This window comes from Hyaena hyaena, unplaced genomic scaffold (assembly GCF_003009895.1).
Source record: "Hyaena hyaena isolate Hyena2069 unplaced genomic scaffold, ASM300989v1 scaffold_2120, whole genome shotgun sequence".
In the NCBI taxonomy this organism is placed as follows: Eukaryota; Metazoa; Chordata; class Mammalia; order Carnivora; family Hyaenidae; genus Hyaena; species Hyaena hyaena.
The window spans coordinates 52,537-76,492 of NW_024082756.1; positions in this window are offsets into that span (position 1 = coordinate 52,537).

Here is a 23,956-nt window from a genome sequence, read left to right on the forward strand (position 1 = left end):
GGATGCTGTAATTTGTCAAATGCTTTTTCTCCATCTATCGATAGGATCGTATGGTTTTTATCTTTTCTTTTGTTGTTGTGATGTATCTCATTGATTGATTTGCGAATACTGAACCAGACCTGTAACCCAAGAATGAATCCCACATGATCTTGGTGGATAATTCTTTTAATGTGCTGTTGGATTCGATTTGCAAGTATCTTGTTGAGGGTTTTTGCATCCTTATTCATCAATGCTATTGGCCTGTAGTTCTCTTTTTTTCCTGGATCTCTGTCTGGCTTGGGAATCAGAGTGATAGTGGCTTCATAAAATGAGTCCGGGAGTTTTCCTTCGATTTCTATTTTTTTGGAATAGCTTGAGAAGAATTGGTATTAATTCTGTTTTAAACGTCTGGTAGAATTCCCCAGGGAAACCATCAGGTCCAGGGCTCTTATTTGTTGGGAGATTTTTGATAACTGATTCGACTTCTTCACTAGTTAAGGGTCTGTTCAGATTTTCTGTCTCTTCCCATATGAATTTTGGTAGTGAGTGTGTGTTTAGGAATTTTTCCATTTCTTCTAAGTTGTCCAATTTGTTAGCATATAGTTTTTCATAGTATTCTCTGATAATTGCCTGTATTTCTGAGGGATTGGTTGTAATCAGTCCATTTTGTTTCATGATTTTGTCTATTTGGGTGCTCTCTCTTTTCTTTTTGAGAAGCCTGGGTAGAGGTTTGTCAATTTTGTTTATTTTTTCAAAAACCAACTCTTGGTCTCATGGATCTGTTCAATTGTTTCTTTGGTCTCTATGTTGGTTATTTCTGCTCTGATTTTTACTATTCCTCTTCTTCTACTGGGTTTAGGGTGCTCTTATTACCCTGCCTCTAGTTCCTTTAGATGAGCTGTTAGATTTTGCACTTCCGTTTTTTCTAATTTCTTGAAATAGGCCTGGAGAGCAATGTACTTTCCTCTTAGGACTGCCTTTGCCGCATCCCATAGAGTTTGGATTGTTGTGTTTTCATTTTCATTTATTTCCATATATTTTAAAATTTCTTCTCTAATTGCCTGATTGGCCCATTCATTCTTTAGTAGGATATTCTTTAACCTCCATGTTTTTGGAGGTTTTCCAGACTTCTTCCTGGGATTGATTTCAAGGTTCAAAGCATTATGATCTGAAAGTATGCATGATATGATCTCAATTCTTTTATATTTATTGAGGGCTGCTTTAGGTCCCAGTATGGGATCTATCTTGGAGAATGTGCCATGCGCACTTGAAAAGAAAGTGAATTACTTGGCCTCAGGATGTAAAGTTCTAAATATATCTGTCAGATCCATCTGGTCCAAAGTGTCTTTCAAGTCCATTATTTCTTTAGTGATTTTCTGTCTGGTTGATTTATCCATTGCTGTAAGCGGATTATTAAAGTCCCCTACTATTAGCACATTCTTATCTATAAGCTTGTTTCTGTTTGTGATCAATTGTTTTAAATATTTAGGTGCTCCCATATTGGGTACATAGACATTTATAATTGTTAGTTCTTCCTGATGGATAGACTCTGTAATTATTATATAATGTCCTTCTTCATCCCTTGCTACTGTCTTTAAAGTCCAGTTTGTCTGATATAAGTATAGCTACTCCAACTTTCTTTTGACTTCCCGTAGCATGGTATATATTTCTCCATCCTCTCAATTTTAATCTGAAGGTATCTTCCAGTCTAAAATGTGTTTCTTATAGAGAGCAAATAATGGATTTTGTTTTTTTATCCATTCTGCTACACTATGTCTTTTGAATGGAGCATTCAGCCCATTTACATTCAGTGTTATTAATGAGATATGTGGGTTTAGAATCTTTGTGTCCTTTGTGGAGTTCATGCTTGTGGTGGTGTCTCTGGTATCTCTGTTCCTTGCAACCTTTCCTTCAGAGCGTCCCCCTCAGGATTTCTTGTAGGGCTGGTTTAGTGGTGACAAATTCTTTCAGTTTTTGTTTCCCTGCTTCCCTGTAGCCTGGGCTGAGTGGAGGTTGGGGGAAGTGTCGCAGCTCAGATCCGCCAGGGTCAAGCAGCAATACAACCCGGGTGCATTTGGGGAACATAGCAACTTCAGGTCCTCAGAGTCCGTGTCGCCACAGCTCGCCACTGCAGCTTCAGGGAGCCACCCTCGCGCACCACTGCTGCTTCAACCGGCGCCGGTACCATTTCACCGGGTCGCCGCCGCTGCTTCAGCAGGCCGCTGCCACTGCCTCTTCACCCGTCGCCGGGACCGCCTCCATAGACGTTGCTGCCAGTTCACTGGGCCACCGCCCCACCATGGATGATGCCGGGCGTGCGACTCTTCAGTTTTTCCTGGCGCTTTCTGGGACCAGGGCACCTAGTTTAAAGTCAGCACCCCAGCCAGAACTAAAGAACACTGTCTTTCCAAGTTGAGGTTTTTTCTCTGTTCTCCAGGGACGGTTCTTTTTTTTTTTATTTATTTTTTAATGTTTTATTTATTTCTAGGAGAGAGAGAGAGACAGCGTGAGCAGGGGAGGGTCAGAGAGAGAGGGAGTCACAGACTGAAACAGGCTCCGGGCTCTGAGCTGGCAGTCAGCACAGAGCCCGATGCGGGGCTCGAACCCACGAACCGCGAGATCATGACCCAAGCGAAAGTCGGACGCTTAACCGACTAAGCCACCCAGGCGCCCCTCCAGGGACGGTTCTATGAGCAATCTCAGCTTTTCTTTCCTTTCCCCTGGACTTTTGGCACCTCGCAACCACTCGCCTGTTAATCACTCACCTCAATTGCACTCAAGCTGGATTCCCTCCCCTCCCTCCGTCTCTGGGTCCTGTCCCACTTTTATATTCTCCAGTTCACACTCAAACTCTTATGAGGTTTCCTTCCCAGTGTACTCTGTCTATTTCTCTTCCCAAACTCCTGTGTCTCATGTCCTACAACTTCAGGCCTCCTCTGTTTGAGAGATGAGTGCAGGCATAATTTATGGAGCTTCCTACTTCTCTGCCATCTTGCCTCCCTCCAGCATACCTTCTTAATAAAGACCGTGGAGAAAGTCGGGATAGAAGGAACTTAAACATCATAAAATCCATCTATGAGAACCCCTCTGCTAACATCATCCTCAACGGGGAAAAACTGAGAGCTTTCCCCCTGAGATCAGGAACACGACAGGGATATCCACTCTCACCACTCTTCACATAGTGCTGGAAGTCCTAGCATCAGCCATCAGACAACAAAAGGAAATCAAAGGCATCAGAATTGGCCCAAAGGAAGTCAAACATTCACTTTTCGCAGACGACATGATACTCTACATAGAAACCCCGACAGACTCCACCAGAAGCCTACTAGAACTGATCCAAGAATTCAGCCAAGTTGCAGGGTACAAAACCAACGTAGAGAAATCGGTTGCATTCTTATACACCAACAGTGAAGCAACGGAAAGAGAAATCAAGAAGCTGATCCCATTCACAATTGCACAAAAAACCGTAAAATACCTAGGAAAAAACCTAACCAAGGATACAAGAGATCTGTATGATGAGATCTATAGAAAACTTATGAAGGAAATTGAAGAAGATAGAAAGAAATGGAAAAACATCCCATGCTGATGGATTGGAAGAATAAATATAGTTAAAATGAGCAATGTTTTTTGATGCTGAGTGGAAAGGGTGGGATTCAGAAGCATAAAATATGCCATCTATTTTCTAAACTCCACAGTGTGGGAGAAAACTTGATCACTCATAAAATGATTACAAAGCATCACATAATAAATAACATTATTAAATTTTGTAGATGGTGAGATGAGTTCACTACGAGCTGAATTTGTTTAGGAAGGTTGCCTGGTCCTTGCTCAATAGACAAGTGTGGTTTAAGTGGTTCCCAAGGGGTGGATCAAATCTCACTGGAGGTATGAAAAGTTATTTTTGGTGGCATTAGGATTCGGTTTTTATATATTTTCAAGTTACACATTTGTTTTAAGGCGTAAAATGTAATAAATTTAGCACTTCATGTCTATCATTTAATCGATATTATTATTTAAGAGGAGGCTGAATTAGGTAATTGAGTTTTTAAAACTCTCAGTAAAGGAGCACCTGGATGGCTCAGTCGGTTAAACCTCTGACTTTGGCTCAGATCATGATCTCAACGTTTCATGGATTTGAGCCTCCCGTCAGGCTCTGTGCTGACAGTTGGCTCAGAGCCTGGAGCCTGCTTCAGATTCTTTATCTCCCTCTCTTTCTAACCCTCCCCTGCTCTCTCTCTCTCTCTCTCTCAGAAATAAATAAAATAAACTTTAAAAAATAAATAAAGAAAACTGTGAGTAAATTGCAGCATGGAGAGCTTAATCAACATTCCTAAAATCATATGATTGAGAAAGGCAAGATTCAGACCCAAGACTCTCTGACTCCACAACCATGTTTTATTTAGCACTCCATCAAAGGTTTCTTTGACAAAAGAGTGAAGAATGGATTGTAGGACGTGGAAAAACAAGTGGTGGAGAACCCAAGTGAAGGGTATACCAGTAATTTAAATTTCAGGTAATAAGAACGTAGATTAGGGCAGTGACAATAAGAATGAAGATAGAGGTCGTTTCGAAAGAATTTCTGAAAAGAACACTTAAAAATATAATCAGTAAAACGAAAGAGGAAATAAATCTTCATGAGAAGGAATAAATCAATGTATGAAAAGATTTATTTATATTTCAAGTTTCAATTTAAATTCCAGTTAGTTAATATATAGTGTAATATTGGCTTCATGTGTAGTATTGAGTGACATATCACTTACATAGATCACTCAGTACTCATCATAACTTCCCTCCTTAATACCCATAACCCTACCCACTTCACCTCCCACAACCCTCAGTTTGTTCTATATAATTAACAGTCTGTTTTATAGTTAGTTTCTTTTTCCCCATGTTCTTTCCCCATGCTCATGTTTTGTTTCTTAAGTCATGCATATAAGTAAAACCTAAGGTATTTGTCTTTCTCTGACTGGCTTTGCTTAGCTTAATCCTCTCTAGCTCCATCCATGCTATTGCAAATGGCAAGATTTCATTCATTCTTTTTTGTTTAATGTTTTATTTATTTCTGAGAGAGAGAGAGAGAGACAGCGTGACCAGGGGAGGGTAAGAAAGAGAGGGAGACTCAGAATCTGAAGCAGGCTCCTGGCTCTGAGCTGTGAGCACAAAGCCCAATGTGGGGCTCAAACCCATGAACCGTGAGATTATGACCTGAGCTGAAGTCGGACGCTTAACCGACTGAGCCATCCAGGGGCCCCAAGATTTCATTCTTTCTGATGGCTGAGTAATATTCCATTGTGTGTGTGTATATGTGTGTGTGTGTGTATTAAACTTAGCATAATACCCTCTAGTTCCATCCATGTTGTTGCAAATGGAAAGATTTCATTCTTTTTGATCAGCAAGTAATATTCTCTTCTATATATACCACATCTTCTGTATTCACTCATCAGTCAGTGGACATTTGGGCTCTTTCCATATTTGGCTGTTGTTGATAATGCTGGTATAAACATCAGGGTGCACATACCACTTCAATTCAGTATTTTTGTATTCTTTGGGTAAATACCTAGTAATGCAATTGCTGGGTCATAGAATGGTTATATTTTTAATTTTTTGAGGAACCTCCCTATTGTTTTCCAGAGTGACTGCACCAGTTTGAATTATGAAAAACAGTGTAAGATGGATCCCCTTTGTATACATCCTTGCCAACACCTGTTGCTTCTTGCATTGCAAATTTTAGCCATCCTGACAGTTATGAGATAATATACCATTGTAGCTTTGATTTGTATTTTCCTGATGATGAGTTATATTGAGCATCTTTTCATGTGTCTCTTAGCTATCTGTCTGTCTGTTTTTTTTTTTTTAATGTCTATTCATGTCTTCTGCTCAATTCTTACCTGGATTGATTTGGGAGTGGGTGGTGTTCAGTTGTATTAGTTCTTTATGTATTATGGATACTAGCCCTTTATCAGATATGCCATGTGCAAATATCTTCTCCCTGTCTGTAGGTTGTGTTTTAATTTGTTAATTGTTTCTTTTGTTGTGCAGAAGCTTTTTATCCTGATGAAGTCTCATACTTCCTCTTTTCATAAGTTTCTCTTCCCTCAGGACATGTGTCTGGTAACAAGTTGCTGCTGCTGAGGTCAAAGAGGTTGCTGCCTGTGTTCTCCTCTAGGATTTTTATGGTTTCAAGTCTTACATTAGGTCTTTCATCAATTTTGGATTTATTTTGTGTATGGTGTCAGAAAATGGTCCAGATTAATTCTTTGGCAGGTCGCTGTTCAGTTTTCTCAACATCACTTGTTGAATAGACTTTTATTCGAATGAGTATTCTTTAATGTTTTATCAAATATTAGTTGACAATATAGTTGTGGGTCCATTTCTTGGGTTTCTATTCTGTTCCACTGATATGTGTGCCTATTTTTGTGCCAGTACCCTACTCTCTTTACAGATGTGTAATATGATTTGAAGCCTAGAACTTTGTGCTGCCTCCAGCCTTGCTTTTCTTTTTCAAGATTGCTTTTTCTATGTGGGGTCTTTTTTAGTTCAATACATATTTTTAGATTACTTGTTATAGTTCTGTGATAAATGCTGGTGATGTTTTGATAGGGATTGCATTAAATGTGTAGATTGTTTTGAGTAGTATAGACATTTTAACTATATTCATTCTTCCAATCCATGATCATGCCATGTCTTTCCTTTTTTTTTTTATTTTTTTGGTGTGTTATCTTCAACTACTTTCATCAGTATTTTATACTTTTCAGAGTAAATGTCTTTTAACTCTTTGGTTAAGTTTATTCTCAGGTATCTTATGGTTTTGGGGACAATTGTAAATGGGATTGACTTCTTGATTTCTCTTTCTTTATTAAAAAACATTTTTTAAATGTTTTTATTTATTTCTGATATATAGAGAGAGGCAGCATGAGCAGGGGAGGGTCAGAGAGAGAGGGAGACACGGAATCAGAAACAGCCTCCAGGCTCTGAGCTGGCTGTCATCACAGAGCCCGACGTGGGGCTCAAACCCATGAACCATGAGATCATGACCTGAGCTGAAGTTGGCCACCCAACCAACTAAGCCACCCAAGCCTCCCCTTGATTTCCTTTTCTGCTGCATAATTATTTGTGTATAGAAATGCAACGGATTTCTGTTCGTCAATTTTGTATCCTGAGGCATTGGTGAATTAGTGTACCAGTTAATAGTAATATTTTGGTGGAGCCTTTTTGGTTTTCTATATAGAGTATCCTGTAGTCCACAAATAGTGAAATTTTTGTTTCTTCCTTGCTGTTTTAGGTGCCTTTTTTTTTTTTTTTCATTATCTGATTGCTGAGGCTGGGACTTCCGGTACTATATTAAATAACAGTGGTGAAAATGGACATCCCTGTCTTCTTCCTGGTGGTAAAAACAGTGCTTTCAGTTTTTCTCCTTTAGGATTATATTAGCTGTGGATTTTCACATATGGCCTGCATGTTCTCGCTCAACCTACTTAGTTGATGGCTTGTATCATGAAAGGATGTTATACTTTGTCAAATGTTTTTTTTTTTTTATTTTTTGTATCTATTGAAAGGGTCATATGGTTCTTATCCTTTCTTTTATTAATATGGTGCATCATATTGATTGGTTTGGGATATCCACACTTACAGCCCAGGAATAAATCCAACTGATTGTGGTGATTAATTCTTTTAAGGTACTGTAGGATTTGATTTGCTAGAAATTTTTGAGAACTTTTCATCAATTTTCATTAGAGATATTGGCTTGTTCTTCTGTTTTTCAATATACTCTTCATCTGGTTTTGGAATCAGAGCAATGCTGGCTTCATAGAATGTGTATGGAAGTTTTCTTTCCATTTCTTTTTTTAAATATAGTTTGAGAAGTATACGTATTAAGTCTTCTTTAAATGTTTGGTAGAATTCCCATGTGAAGCCATCTGGCACAGGGCTTTTGTTTGTTGGGAGATTTTTGATTACTGATTCAATTTCTTTGCTGGTTATCAGTCTGTTCAAGTTCTCTGTTTTTTCCTGTTTCAGTTTTCGTAGTTTATGTGTTTTTAGGAATTTATCCATTCCTTTCAGATTGCCAAATTTGTTGGCATATAATTTTTCATAAGACTCTCTTATAATTGCTTGTAATTCAATGGTGTTGATTGTGATTTTCCCTATTCTTTTGTGATTTTATTTAATCGGTCCTTTGTCTTTAGTTTTTGATAAGTCTACCTGGGGGTGTATCAATTTTATTAATTATTTCAAACAACAAGCTCCTGGATTAATTCGTCTGTTCTACTGTTTGGGGGTTGTTTGTTTGTTTGTTTCTATATCATTTATTTCTATTATAATCTTTATTATTTCTCTTCTCCTGCTTGCTGTGACCCTTTTGTTTCTTAATAGAATGTTCTTTAACTTTCATGTGTTTATGTTCTTTCCAAATTTTTTCTTGTGGTTGACAATGTTTCTTAGCCTTTTGGTTAGAAAGTAAGCATGATATGATCTCAATCATTTGTACTTGTTGAGGCTAGTATGTGACCTATTCTGGAGAATGTTCCGTGAACACTCAAGAAGAATGTGTATTCTGCTGTTTTAGGAAGAAATAGTTTGAATACGTCTGCTAAGTCTATCTGGTCTAGTGTTTCTAGCCATTGTTTCCTAGCTCATTTTCTGCTTAAATGATGTGTGCATTGATATAAGTAGGGCGTTAATGTCCCCAAATGTTATTGTACTTTATCCATTGGTTCCTTTATGCTTGTTATTAAGTGTTTTATATATTTGGTTGCGCCCATGTTGAGGATATCAATATTTACAATAATTAAATTTTGTTGGATAACCCCTTGTTTATAATATAGTGCCCTTCTTCATATCTTGTTATAGTCATAGGTTTAATATCTAGTTTTTCTGATATAAGAATGGCTACTTTGGCTTCTTTTTGATGTCTATTTGCATGATAAATCTTTCTCCATCCCTCACTTTCAAACTTTATGCATTGTTAGGTAGAAAATGAGTCTTTTGTAGGGAGCATATAGATGGGTCTTATTTTTTCTTTAACTTTTTATCCATTCTGACACTGTATGTCTTTTAGTTGGAGTGTATTTATTTATATTCAGGGTATTTCTTGATACATATATATTTACTGCCATTTTATTACTTTCTATGTACCTTTATAGTCTTTGTCACTTTTTGTCATTTTTTCTTATTGAAATGTTCCTCTTTAATATCTCTTGCAGGACTGATTCAGTGGTCACAAAATCCCTTAGTTTTTGTTTCTCTGGGAAACTCTTTATCTCTCTTTCAATTCTGAATAATAGCCTTGTTGGATAAAATATTCTTGGCTTCAAATTTTTCCCACTCAGCACATTGAATATAACATTCCACTCACTTATGCCAAGTTTCCTTGGAGAGATATGTTGTTAACCTATTCATCTTCCCTTGTAAGTTAGAGACTACTTTTTTCTTGCTGATTTTAGGATATTTTTTAACTTTATATTTTTCTAATTTAATTACAATATGTCTTCTTGTTGGCTTGCTTTTGTTGACTTTGACAGGAGTTTTCTATGCCTCCTGAATTTGGATGTCTGTTTATTTTCCCAGATTAGAGAACTTCTTAGCTATAATTCCCCTCAATAAACTTTTTGCACCCTTTGATCTCTTCTTATTCTGCTATTCTTATGATATGAATGTTATTGCTTTTGATGAAGTCACTGGGTTCCCTAGGTTTTTTTTTTTTTTTTTTTTTTTTCTTGGAGAGAGAGAGAGAGACAGCATGAGCAGGGGAGGGTCAGAGAGAGAGGGAGATACAGAAACTGAAACAGGATCCAGGCTCTGAGCTGGCAGTCAGCACAGAGCCCGACGCGGGGCTCGAACCCACGAACCGCGAGATCATGACCTAAGCGAAAGTCGGACGCTTAGCCGACTAAGCCACCCAGGCGCCCCTCCCTAGGTTTATTTTTGAGGTCTAAGATTTTTCTTTCCTTCTTTTGTTCAGTTTCATTATTTTTTTAAATAATTCTATTTCTATATCACTTATTCATTCCTCTACTTCTTTCTCCCTTGTGGTCATACATCCAGTTGGTTCTGAATCTCAGTTATTGTATTTTTCATTTTGGCTTTATTGGGTTTTTAAAAATTTTTTTTAATGTTTTATTTATTTCTGAGAGAGAGAGAGAGACAGCGTGAGCAGGGGAAGGTCAGAGAGAGGGGGAGATACAGAACCTGAAACAGGATCCAGGCTCTGAGCTGGCAGTCAGCACAGAGCCTGACACAGAGCTTGAACCCACAGACCGTGAGATCATTACCTGAGCCGAAGTCAGATGCTTAACAGACTGAGCCACCCAGGCGCCCCTGGCTTTATTGGTTTTTAGCTCTTTTATCTCTGTGGTAAAGGTCACGCTTACCCTTCTATGCTTTTCTCAAGCCCAGCTAGTATTATTTATGATTGGTTCTTTAAATTATGAATCAGGCTTATTACTTATATCTGTTTCAATTAGATCACTGGCTGTAAACTTTTCTTACTGTTTCTTTTAAGAAAAATTCCTCCATCTTGTCGTTTTGTTTTCTTCTCTGTGTTAGAAAAGCCTGTTATATTTCTTGTTCCTGAGAATGGTGACTTTGTAAAGAAGAGGTCATATAATGTCCAGGGCCTAGAACTGAAAGAGGTGTCTCTTATGTGTGCTGCATGCACTCTACTGCTGTATTTTGGGTGCTTTATCCCTCAGGTCAGTCATCTGCAGAGTTTCGCCTTACCTGCAATGGGGAGTGTTTGGATATGGACCAGAGTGTGGTAAGTTTTATGGATATGGACCAGAGTGTGTTCTGCTTTGCTTGTTAAAAGAGATATGATGCTGTCTCCACTAGAACTGAAACTTTGTAGAACTCTATGGTCAGAAGATGTGGTAAATACTGAGGTTTGCGCTGGTCTTCTGGGGTAAGGGGCTTGTTCATCTAGTCCTAAAGCACACTTGTCTGGAAAAAACAGTATCAGTAGAGGGCATGGTGCATGACTTGGTGTAATCAGGTTAGGCAGCCAGTGTTGACACTGTGCTGTTTACTGAAATTGGCTTATGCTGAGGGGGAGGGGAGGGAAATGGTGCCAGTCTGCTCGTTGTCCCTTCAGAGGAGTCTGTCCTTGCTGTTCTCAGAGAAGCACTTTCAGAGAGGCCAATAATTTTCCCTCATGCATTACAGGTGTTTTTCAGACTGATGATTTCACATTGTCTGTCCTTGGGTTGCATGCCTGCCTAGAGCAGTACAGTACATTTTGGGCTCTATCCTAGTTGCGCCTATTGACTTTTATTTTATTTATTTATTTATTTATTTATTTATTTATTTATTGTTGTAATAGTTTACTGTCAAGTTGGTTTCCATATAACACCCAGTGTTTATCCCCACAAGTACCCTCATCAATAGAGGAGGAACTACTGACTTTTAAAACCCCATACTTTTTAAGAAAGGTAAGGGATTAGAGCCAAGATGGCAGAGAACTAAGGAGTTCTGTACTTCCCGCCTGCATCTCTCAAACAAAGAAGGGCTGAAGCCAAAGAACTCTGGACCCCAAGAGTCTGGGAGGAGTGGAGACGGAGTCTACTAAGAAGACAGCCTCGCAGGTGTGTGATTGCAAACTGGGAAAGATAAATACAGACCAGAACATGGAGACATAGAAGGGAGGGTGCCCCTTCTGCAGAGAGAAAAAGAAGAGAAAGAGCAGCTGGGAAGTGTAAGACTGTATCTGCACAAGAGAATAACGTCGGCCCAAGACAGAGAGGGATTTTATCATCCCATCTCTAACTGCAGAGCTTTCAGAGAGAAATCCCACTTCTAACAGCAGAGGTTTCTTTGTACTGGGTGCTCCAGTCCCAGAAATTCCCCCCGGGATAGACGGTATGCAAGGGACTCAGTAGGCATCAGGAGGAACCAGTTCTTTTCTCAGTCCCCTGCTCTGTCCCTTGCTCAGAATTGCCTTCGCTCCCTGCATTACATTTCTTGTGGCATCATTAATAAGCACAGAGTGAGAACTTGAAACCCAGCTGGGTGTGGACATAGGAGATGGCCCACATTGGTTGTGCCCATGGCACAGTGAGACAAGATCCAAAGGAGTGATTTGGGACACCTGGTTTGAGGAGAAGGGACTGGGAGTCGCCAATTTTCTACCCACAACCATGAAGGCAGGACCCCATGCATCAACCCTTGGGACCCGCATAGAGGTGGGACCCGTCAACACTAAACCATGCCGATCTGTGCTGAATCGCTGCTTTTTTACAGGAGATGGATAGATGCTGCAGAAACTGACGGCTCCTCCACCGAGACCAACAGTGCTGCATTGCCATGATTAACTCTAGATCAATTCTTGCTATTCAGATATATTCTCACTTTTCACATTCTTATCTCTCTCCTCCACTGGGCTGGTTTTGCTGCGTATAGATTTGATTAAAGAGACATATTTAATCAATTATTTTCATGCATGTGCTACAACTCCTTCTTCACCTTCCTTTCTCTCTCTCTCTGAAATAATCAGACTATAGTTTCACTGAGTAACATTATCTTTGTTTCTTTCTACTTACCTCCTACCATATTCTCCTTTTTCTCTCTCTGGCTTAAGCCTTTTAGTCTCTCTGCTTGGTCAATGTTCAGTTTCTTTATCCACACCCCTGTAATTTATCTCTTTGTATATGCCCTTCCATCAGCACTGCCTCCACCCTTCTCTTTATTTGTAGGTGGGATTTCTGATTTTATGCTTTCAGTCTGTCCTTTGTCTTTTTTTGTTATTGTTGGTTTGCTTGTCTGTTTGATTTGTTTGTGTGTTTGCGTGTTTTGGTTCCCTGTGTGTTTGTGTGTCTGTTTTCCTTTCGAGGGCTACCTCAAGGAACATAACAAAGTACAAGTGGTGGAGAGTCCAAAATATCACTATGAGTAGGTAAATAAAAAAATCCAAACTCACAACAAGAGAGACCAAGGTAAACTATTAACAGAACATATCTTGAACAGCCAGGCCCTGGACAGTCTATGAGCCTCTTTTAATATAGCATTACTCACAGGTGCAGAGCACATAAAAAAAAAAAAATTTAAACTTATAAGAGATGAAACGGAAGGACTCCCCTCAAAAGAAATTCCAGGAATAAGTGACAGCTAAAGAACTGGTCAAAACAGATATAAGCAACATAACTGACCAAGAATTTAGAATAACAGTCATAGAATTAATCGTTGGACTTGGAAAAGGCATAGAAGACAACAAGACGCTATTTCTACAAAAACTATGGATCTCAAAAATAGTTATGATGAATTTAAAAATGCTATAAAGGAGGTGCATAATAAAATGGAGGTGACCACTGCAAGGATTGAAGAGGAAGAGAGGAGAATAAGTGAATTAGAAGATACAATTATAGAAAAAGAGGAAGCCAAAAAAAGAGAGAGAAATTGATCCAGGAGCATGAATGGACAATTTGAAAAATGAGGGATGCAATCATTCAGAGCAATATCTTTTTCATAGGAATTGCAGAAGAAGAAGAAAAAAAGAGAAAGCGGCTGAAGGGGTACTTGAACAAATCATAGCCAAGAACTACACCAATATGGGGAAGGAAACAGACATTGAAATTCAAGAGACACAGAGAACTCCCCTCAGATGCAACTTGAATTAATCTTCTACACGACATATCACAGAGAAACTAGCAAAATACAAGATAAAGAAAACTCTGAAAGCAGCTAGGAATAAACGGTCCCTAACATACAAAGGGAGACACATCAGAGTAGTAGCAGCAGACCTATCTACTAAAACTTGGAAGGCCAGAAAGGGATGGTAGGGAATTTTAAATGTGATGAACAGGAAAAATATGCAGCCAAGAATCCTTTATCCAGCAAGCCTGTCATTCAGAGAAAAAAGAGAGATAAAGGGTTTCACAAACAAACAAAAATTGAAGGAATTCATCACACTAACCCAGGCCTATAAGAGATCCTAAGGGAGACTCTATGAAGAAAATGTTTCAAGGAACACAAGGTACTAGAGACACCATTACAAACATGAATCTTACAGAGAACACAATGACTCTAAACCCATATTTTTCAATAATAACACAGAATGTAAATGGACTAAATGCTCTAATCCAAAGATATAGGGTATCAGAATGGATTAAAATACAAGAGACTGAATGCTGTCTACAAGAGACTCATATTAGACCTGAGAACACCTTCAGACTGAAAGTGAGGGGATGGAGAAATATTTATTATGCTACTGGATGTAAAACAAAAACAAAAACAAGCTGGAGTAGCCATATTTATATCGGGCAAACTAGACTTTGAAGAAAAGGCAGTAACAAGAGATGAAGAAGGGCATTTTATAATAATTACAGGGTTCATCCATCAGGAAGAGCTAACAATTATAAATGTCTATGCATCAAATTTGAAGCACCCAAATACATAAAACAATTAATCACAAACATAAATATTCTTATTAATAAGAATGTGCTAATCGCATAGGACTTTAATACTAGATTAAAGCAATGGATAGATCAACTAAACAGATAATTACTAAAGAAATTATGGACCTGAATAACACATTGGACCAGATGCACATGACAAATATATTTAGAACTCTACATCTTGAAGCTACAGAATTCACATTCTGCTCTAGTGCACATGGTACATTCTCCTAGATAAATCACATACGGGGTCAAAAACCAGTCCTCAATAAATATAAATAATTGTGATCATACCATGTACACTCTGATATCACAATGCTATGAAACTTGAAATCAACCATAGGAAAAAGTCTGGGAAACCTCCAAAAACATGGAGGTTAAAGAACACCTTACTAAAGAACAAATGGGTAAGCTGGGAAATTAGAGGAGAAATTTAAAAAAATATATGGAAACAAATATCAATGAAAATACAACAATCCACTCTTTGGGATGCAGCAAAAGCGGTCCTAAGAAGAAAATACATTGCAATCCGGGCCTATGTCAAGAAACTAGAAAAAGTGCAAATTCAAAATCTAACAGCACACCTAAAGGAACTAGAAGCAGAGCAGCAAGAACACTCCAAAACCATCAGAAGAAAAGAAATAATAAAGATCAGGGCAGAAATAAACAATATAGAATTAAAAAAAAACCAAACAGATCAATGAAACCAATAATTGTTTTTCTGAAAATAAGAAAAATTGATAAACCTCTACCAGGCTTCTCAAAAAGAAAATAGAGAGCACCCAAATAGACAAAATCATGAATGAAAATGGATTTATTACAACCAATCTCTCAAAAGTACAAGCAATGCTCAGGGAATACTATGAAAAATTATATGCCAACAAACTGGGCAATCTAGAACTAATGGACAAATTCTTATACACACACACACACTACTAAAACTCAAATGGGAAGAGATAAAAAATCTGAACAGACCCATAACTAGTGACGAAATTGAATCAGTTATCAAAAATCTCCCAACAAATAAGAGCCCTGGGCCAGATGGCTTCCCTGGGGAATTCTACCAGACATTTAAATCAGAGTTAATACCCATTGTTCTCAAGCTACTGAAAAAAAAAATCAAAATGGAAGAAAAACTTCCAGACTCATTCTATGAAGCCAGCATCACTTTGATTCCCTAGACAGAGACCCAGCAAAAAAAAAAAAAAAAAAAAAAAAAAAAGAGAGAGAACTACAGGCCAATATCCTTGATGAATACGGATGCAAAAATCCTCAACAAGATACTGGCAAATCGAATCCAACAGCACATAAAAAGACTTATCCATCATGATCAAGTGGGATTCATTTCTGACTTCCAGGGCTGGCTCAATATTCACAAATATTCACAGTAACAAAAGAAAAGATAAGAAACTTATGATCCTGTCAATAGATGCAGAAAAAACTTTTGACAAAATATAGCATCTTTTCTTAATAAAAACCCTTGAGAAAGTCTGGATACAAGGAATTTAGTTAAACATTATAAAAGCCATTTGTGAAAAGCCCACATCTAATATCATCCTCAATGAGGAAAAACAGAGAGCTTTCCCCTGGAGATCAGGAACACAACAGGGAAGTCCACTCTCACCACTGTTATTTAACATTGAGCTGGATGTGCTACAATCAGCAATCAAACAACAAAAGGATATAAAAGGCATCAGAATTGGTAAAGATGAAGTCAAACTTTCACTTTTTGCAGAAGACATGATACTCTACATGGAAAACCCAACATACTCGACCAGAAGCCTACTAGAACCGATCCATGAAGTCGGCAAAATCGCAGGGTACAAAATCAATGTGCAGATATTGGTTGCATTTTTATACACCAATAACTAAGCAACAGACAGAGAAATCAAGAAACTTATCCCATTCTCTATTGCATCAAATGCCATAAAATACCTAGGAATAAACCTAACGAAAAACCTAAAAGATCTGTATGCTGAAAACTATAGAAAACTTATGAAGGAAATTGAAGAAGACACAAAGAAATGGAAAAACATTCCATGATCATGATTCAGAAGAATAAATATTGTGATAATGTCAATACTACCTAAAGCAACCTACAGATTCAAGGCAATCCCAATAAAAATTGCACCAGCTTTTTTCTCAGAGCTACAACAAACAATTCCAATCTTTGTATGGAACCACAAAAGACCCCGGATAGCCACAGTAATATTGAAGAAGAAAACCAAACTGGGAGGCAGCACAATCCCAGACTTTAGCCTCTACTGCAAAGCTGTCATCATCAAGACAGTATGGTATTGGCACAAAAACAGACACATAGACCAATGGAATACAATAGAATAGAGAACTCAGAATTGGACCCATAAATGTATGGCCAACTAATCTTTGACAAAGTGGGAAAGAGTATCCAATGGAACAAAGCAGCCTCTTTAACAGATGGTCCTGGGAGAACTGGACAGCAACATGCAGAAGAATGAAACTAGATCACTTTCTTACACCATACACAAAAATAAACTCAAAATGGATGAAGGACCTGAATGTGAGACAGGAAACCATCAAAACCCTAGAAGAGAAACCAGGAAACAACCTCCCTGACCTCAACTGTAGCAATTAATTACTTGACACATCCCCAAAGGCAAGGGAATCAAGAGCAAACATGAACTCTTGGGACCTCCTCAATATAAAAGGCTTCTGCATGGCAAAGGAAATAATCAACAAAACTAATAAGCAGCATACGGAGTGGGAAAAGATAGTTGCGAATGTCATATTGGATAAAGGACTAGTATCCAAAATCTGTAAGGAACTCACCAAACCCCACACCAGATAAACAAATTATCCAGTGAAGAAATGGGCAGAAGACATGAACAGACACTTCTCCAATGAGGACATCCAGATGGCCAACAGACCCATGAAACGATGCTCAGCATCCCTTCTCATCAGGGAAATACAAATCAAAACCACACTGAGATACCACCTCACACCAGTCAGAGTGGCTAAAATGAGCAAATCAGAGAACTCTAGATGCTGGCGAGGATGTGGAGAAGCGGGCACCCTCCTACACTGTTGGTGGTAATGTAAAGTGGTGCAGCCTCTCTGGAGAACAGTGTGGTGATTCCTCAAAAATTAAAAATAGTGCTCCCCTCTGACTCTCCAATAGCACTGTTAGGAATTTGCCCAAGAGATATGGGAGTGCTGATGCATAGTGGCACATGTACCCCAATGTTTATTGCAGCACTTTTAACAATACCCAAATCATGGAAAGAGCTTAAATGTCCATCGACTGATGAATGGATCAAGAAGGTGTGGTTTATTTATACAATGGAATACTACATGGCAATGAGAAAGAATGAAATCTGGCCATTGCAGCAAAGTGGAGGGAACTCGAAGGTATTATGCTAAGTGAAATAAGTCAGGCAGAGAAAGACAGATACCACATGTTTTCACTCATATGTGGAACAGGAGAAACTTAACAGAGGAGCATAGATAAAGGGAAGGGGAAAAATAGTAAAAGAGATGGAGGGAGACAAACGGCTATAGATTCTTATATACTGAGAACAAACTGAGAGTTGATGGGAGAGGAGGAGAGGGGGAAATGGGTGATGGGCATGGATGAAGGCATGTGTTGGGATGAACACTGGGTGTTATAGGGAAACCAATTTGACAATAAACTATATTTAAAAAATAAGAAAAAAAAACATACTTTAGTAACCTGGTGTGGTGGAGACATGTACTGGTTCTCTTGAAAAGGGTCTTGCTGCACTAGGCCTGATGTATGTTTGACCCAGAAGTGTAGTCACACCAGAGTGCCTGTTTGGAACAAGCGGACTATACAGCCAGTGTCCCTGTTAGCTATACTTTTGGAGAGTTTTGGTGGAGCTAAATGGGTCCTGCTTGTTCTTTTGTCTCCAGAGAGGCAATGCCACCTCTCACAGATGTGTTCCAAAAAGAATGAACACTATTTCCTTGTGCCACTTAAGTTTTCCTCAGATTTCTCAGTCAACCCCAGGGTTGTATACCTGTCTCTGCTCCAGGAGTAAGAGAGAGTCCTCACGTCTTTATATTAGCCCAACCTGGGGACATCTTAAACTCCAGTCTCTGAGCCCCATTAGTAGCAAAAACACAAAAATCAGCCACTTTTGTTTTCTCATCCAGTGGCTTTGGGGAAGTATTATTCTTGTGCTTATCCCTGTGTGCTCTACTCCCTTTCAGCTTTCTCCATGACCAGAGTTCCCTTCCCTCCACAGCACTCACAACCCGTTTCTCCCCCAAACCATGTTTCCACCCTTCCTTCCTACCTTCCTCAAAGTGGCATCTTCTTTCCTTATACTTGCGCAATTTTCTCTATCAATCCTCAGGTCAATTTCTTGAGTATTCAGAATGATTTGATCATCACCTAACCGTATTAGAGGGATGAGGCAAGTCTATGGTCCTCCTACTATGCCACCATCTCAGCTTCCTGAAGGGTTAATTTTTGCATATTTTAAAATTATGGAAAAAGTAAAACTTTTTTTGAGTCATACACTAAAGTATCTTTCTTCAATTAAAAAAATACTTGGTAGCTGGAAGTTGAGTTTATTTTCTTCAAATAATCTTGAAAGCTTGTTTTGTAGACAAGGATCAGTACAGGGCAACTTCTTGAGATTTCCTGTGAGAAACCTGCAGTCCTGAAAATGGAAATCGTTAGTCTCACAAGATGTGAATTTCTAAAGAAATGTATTTCAGATAATTTCCATAAGAAGAGATTTTCCTCAACTAAATAACTGACCGGTAAGGATTACATGTTCTTGAATTAATGTGAATGATGAGTCTTCTGAAAATTCAAGGTGGTCTGTTTGGTTTCTATAGAGTCAAAGCCATGAACAATTGGCAAGAAGACAAGTATTGAAGCAAGGGTATATCTTGAATACGTTTCTTATTTCAGGCTCCTTCCCTTGAGACTTACTAACTTCATATCACTAGGACTGATAACTGGAAAAATGATAACTGTATTTGTGTCCCACTTTCCTATGCTGACCTTTTTGTTCAGCTTTCTCTTCAAGGATATACTTTTCCAGACCTTCTGGGTTCCTGTTGTCACAAAAGAATGTCATCTGAGGGGTAGATCCTTACTACTAAAACAAGTATTTTGTTTTAAATGGGCATTGCAAATACAAAAGTATGCATTATAAGTGTCTAGAATTTCAATCATTGAAAACAAGCAAAGGATTTTTCAGAAATCTCAGATTTTTTGGTCTCAGATCTCTTATAAGGATTCCAAAGAATCCTTCAATATTCACCGTATTATATTTATATAAATTATTTATATATTCACCATATTCATATTTATATGAATTATATATAATTCATATAATACATATTAACTATATTAGATATTAAAAACTGATGTTTTAAAATATTTATTAATACATTTAAAATAAAATCATTATATGCTAATATAATAGCATATACCCATGAGATATAATTAATTTAACAAACACAGTGGGAAGAGTGACATTGCTTTACATTTTTTACAACTTCTTTAATGTCTGGTTTAATAGAAGACAGATGGTTTCTCATATATGTTTTTTCATTTAATCTGTTGTGATATATTGATTTAGTTGCAATATAGGAGAAACATTTTGATCTTATATGGGCATGTAGACTAAAAAAAGAAGAGCACTTTAGTTACATTTTTTCATATTTCACATTGTACATATTTTTTATTGATGCAACACTAAAACTAGGCCATCAGTAGCTTTTTACAACATAATTGAAATCTGGATTCTGACAATATATCAAGGAATTTTTCCTACTCTATTTCAGTAAAATTCAATGACTTATAATGCAGTTTGAATGTATCTTTTAGCCACACAGTATTTGTAACAACATGCATTGGTATTTTGGAAAATATTGGCTTGCTGAGTTATACAGCTGTTAATATGATTCAGTATGCAGGATCAAAAATACATCTCATTTGTTACTACCATCACTGGTTTCATCAGAAAATCCATAACCAATAGGAAGCTTTCAAGCACAGTGATGGTTGCGAATTGTCCAAAGTTCTAATTTTTACTTGAAAACTCAAATTTTAACATTGGCAACAAGTTCTTGTCAACTGTTTTTCCTTGAAGTGACATATTCACTTTGATCATTTCCAAGAAATGTCTACCAAATACCCAAATTTGAATAGCCATAGTTTTCTTTCATCATTCTTTCAAGTAAAAATTGGTGTTCAATGAAAAAAAGTGTCTAGTTCAACACAAAGCTTAAATAGTTTTACAAGTGCTTTTCTTTGAGCCAACCATTATACTTCAGTGTGTAGCAGAAGTATTTTATATATACTTCCCTTTTTTCACACAGAATATTAAATATAAAAAATATCTGTAATCAAGGGTCAAGAACTAATAAAATTAATCAATTAGTATAAATATTAGTATATATATATTTGGGTTTTTTTCTACATTAATCCCCTATTATCTGTGTTTTTGCTTCCCATGGTTTCAAATACCTGCTATTAATTGTGGTCTGGAAGCAGATGATCCTCCTTCTGACATATTGTCAAAATGTCAGTAAAGAGCCTAAAGCTATACCACAATGCTTGTGTTATTTACCTCACTTCATTTATTATGTAGGCATTTTATCATCTCATGTCATCATAAGAAGAAGGGTGAGTACAGCACAATGTATGTTTTGAGAGAAAGAGATGATATTCACATGGCTTTTATTATAGTAATTGTTTTAATTATTTCATTTTATTATTAGTTTTTGTTATAAAAATTTCACTGTGCCTAATTTATAAATTAAACTTCGTTATAAGTATATATGTAGAGGAAAAAGCAGTAATATATAGTGTTTGCTACTATGTATAGTTTCAGATGTCCTCTGGGGATCTTGGAACATATCCCCCATGGGTAAGACAGGACGACTGTGCTTCATCAAGGACATTCTAAAGTGAAACTACTCTTTTACCCATAAATGTCTGACAGTAAAGAATACTAGTATACTTTGAAAAAATCACCTTGATTTGTATTAAGTCACCAGAAGTTTTATCCTCCATGGCTTTTGTACCATCAAGGCAAATATCAATACAGTGTAAGAGGCAAATAATATCTTAGTATTGTTTTTAAAGTAGTTATGACCTTGAGGTCTTACTAGAAGCGTCTCAGGGCCCCCAGGGATCAGCAGATCAATATTGAGACTCCTTGTATCAAATCATGTTTCTAATAGATCGTTGAAAAATTGAATCAAGGGGCACCTGAGTGGCTCAGTCGGTTAAGCATCCGGCTTCGGCTCAGGTCATGATCTCCAGGTTCATGGGTTCAAGCCCCACGTCGGGCTCTGTGCTGACAGCTAGCTCAGAGCCTGGAGCCTGTCTTTGGATTCTGTGTCTCCCTCTTTCTCTGACCCTCCCCTGTTCATGCTATCTCTCTCTCACTCTCAAAAATAAATAAAACATTGATTTTTTAAGAAAAATTCAATTAAAACATTGCACCAAATACCTATAGACACAGCTACATAACATTTCGTGCTGAGAGCCAACTTGTACTATGTCATATTGTTCTAACATTAACATGGAAGTGACATATTTTCTGTAGAACTCTTTGGGCTGATTTTAAATGTACTTTTGGTATGCTCTTACCTTTGTCCTGTGTCATTATTTTTCCTTATTCATGTCAACTCAAAGCAGTTCCAAATTAGCTAATATGAGTCAAGCATTTACTAATTGCAAGACCCTGTGCTAAGTTATGCTTGGGTAGACTCAGTGATAAATAAGTCCTTGCTTTTAAGGAATTTAAAATCTAATTTTCAAAGTTGGAAACATACAGACGGGGGCGCCTGTGTGTCTCAGTCGGTTAAGCAACTTCAGCTCAGGTCAGATCTCATGGTTTGTGGGTTTGAGCCCCACATTAGGCTCTGTGCTGACAGCTGAGAGCCTGGAGCCTGTTTCAGATTCTGTGTCTCCCTTTCTCTCTGCCCCTCCCCCACTCATGCTCTGTCTCAAAAATAAACATTAAAAATCTTTAAGAAAAAGAAACATACAGACAGTATCCAATATACAGTTGTTCCACTGACAATTTTTCAATCTTATGATGGCCCAAAAATGATATGCATTTAGTAGAAATTGTATTTTGAATTTCGATCTTTTCTTGGGCTACCAATATATTGTATGGTATTATCTTATAATACTGGGCAGTAGCAGTGGGCTGCAGCTTGAAGTCAGCCACGTGATCACAAGGGTATACAACTGATACACTTACATCTGTTCTGTATTCATACATCCATTCTGTTTTCCCTTTCAGTACAGTATTCAATAAATTATATGGTATATTCAATATATTATTAAAAAGTATGCTTTGTGTTAGATGATTTTCCCCAACTATAAGTTAATTTAAGTGCTCTGAACATGTTTCAGGTAGACTAGGGTAAACTCTGATATTCATCAGTTAGGTACATTAAATATATTTTTGACCTATGATATTTTCAACTTACAATACATTTATCATGGACATAGCCTCACTGAAAGCCAAAGAAGACCTGCATATACTTAGTTCTGAAACATAATGAGGACTGATATCAAACTGCCCATTTTCCCCTTTCAGAGGCAATCACTATATTTATATTCTTATCTATGCTTCTACAAATATTCTATGCACATATATGTATATCCTTTCTTATATTTAATACAATAAAACAGTGAACTATATACACTGATTTATATCTTGACCTTTTACTTAAAATATCTTAGATGTAATTCCTTATCACTAAAAATAAATTTATTATTTTTGATACTTTTTAACTAATATTTAATAATTTATTTATTTATTATCTATTTGTGAACATTTAGGTGGTTAATAATTTTGGTTTTGCTATTGAAAATTGTGCTGTAAGAATAGGAAAATTTCAACATATGAATAAATAAAACAATATAGAAAAGTGGTCTGGACTTGAATTCTACTTTCTACCTGTGTGAACCTAGGCAAGTTTCTTAACTTCTCTGAGGGTGTTTATTCATCTAAATATCAGCACAAGTTAATGTATATTAAGTGCTTATTATGGTAGTGCCATATATTTAGTAAAACTTTGTGGGGTTTTTTTTTACTTTTTTTAAATTTTTTTAATTTTTTTAATTTTTTTTTACAAATAGTTTATTGTCAAATAAGTTTCCACATAACACTCAGTGCTCATCCCCACAAGTGTCCTCCTCCATGCCCATCCCCCCTCCCCCCCACATCCATCAGTCCTCAGTTTTTGTCAGCACTCAAGAGTCTCTCATGGTTTGCCTCTCTCCCTTTCCCCCACCATTTCCCCCCTTCTTCTCCCCCTTGTTCCTCCGTCAAGTTCCTCCTAATCGTCCTATACGTGCAAACATATGATATTTGTCCTTCTCTGCGTGACTTATTTCGCTCAGCATAACACCCTCAAGGTCCATCCATGCTGCTACACATGGCCAGATTTCATTCTTTCTCATTGCCATGTAGTATTCCATGGTATGGATAAACCACATCTTCTTGATCCATTCATCTGTTGGTGGACACTTAGGCTCTTTCCATGTTTTAGCTATTGTGGAGAGTGCTGCTATGAACATTGGGGTCCATGTGCTCCTATGCCTCAGC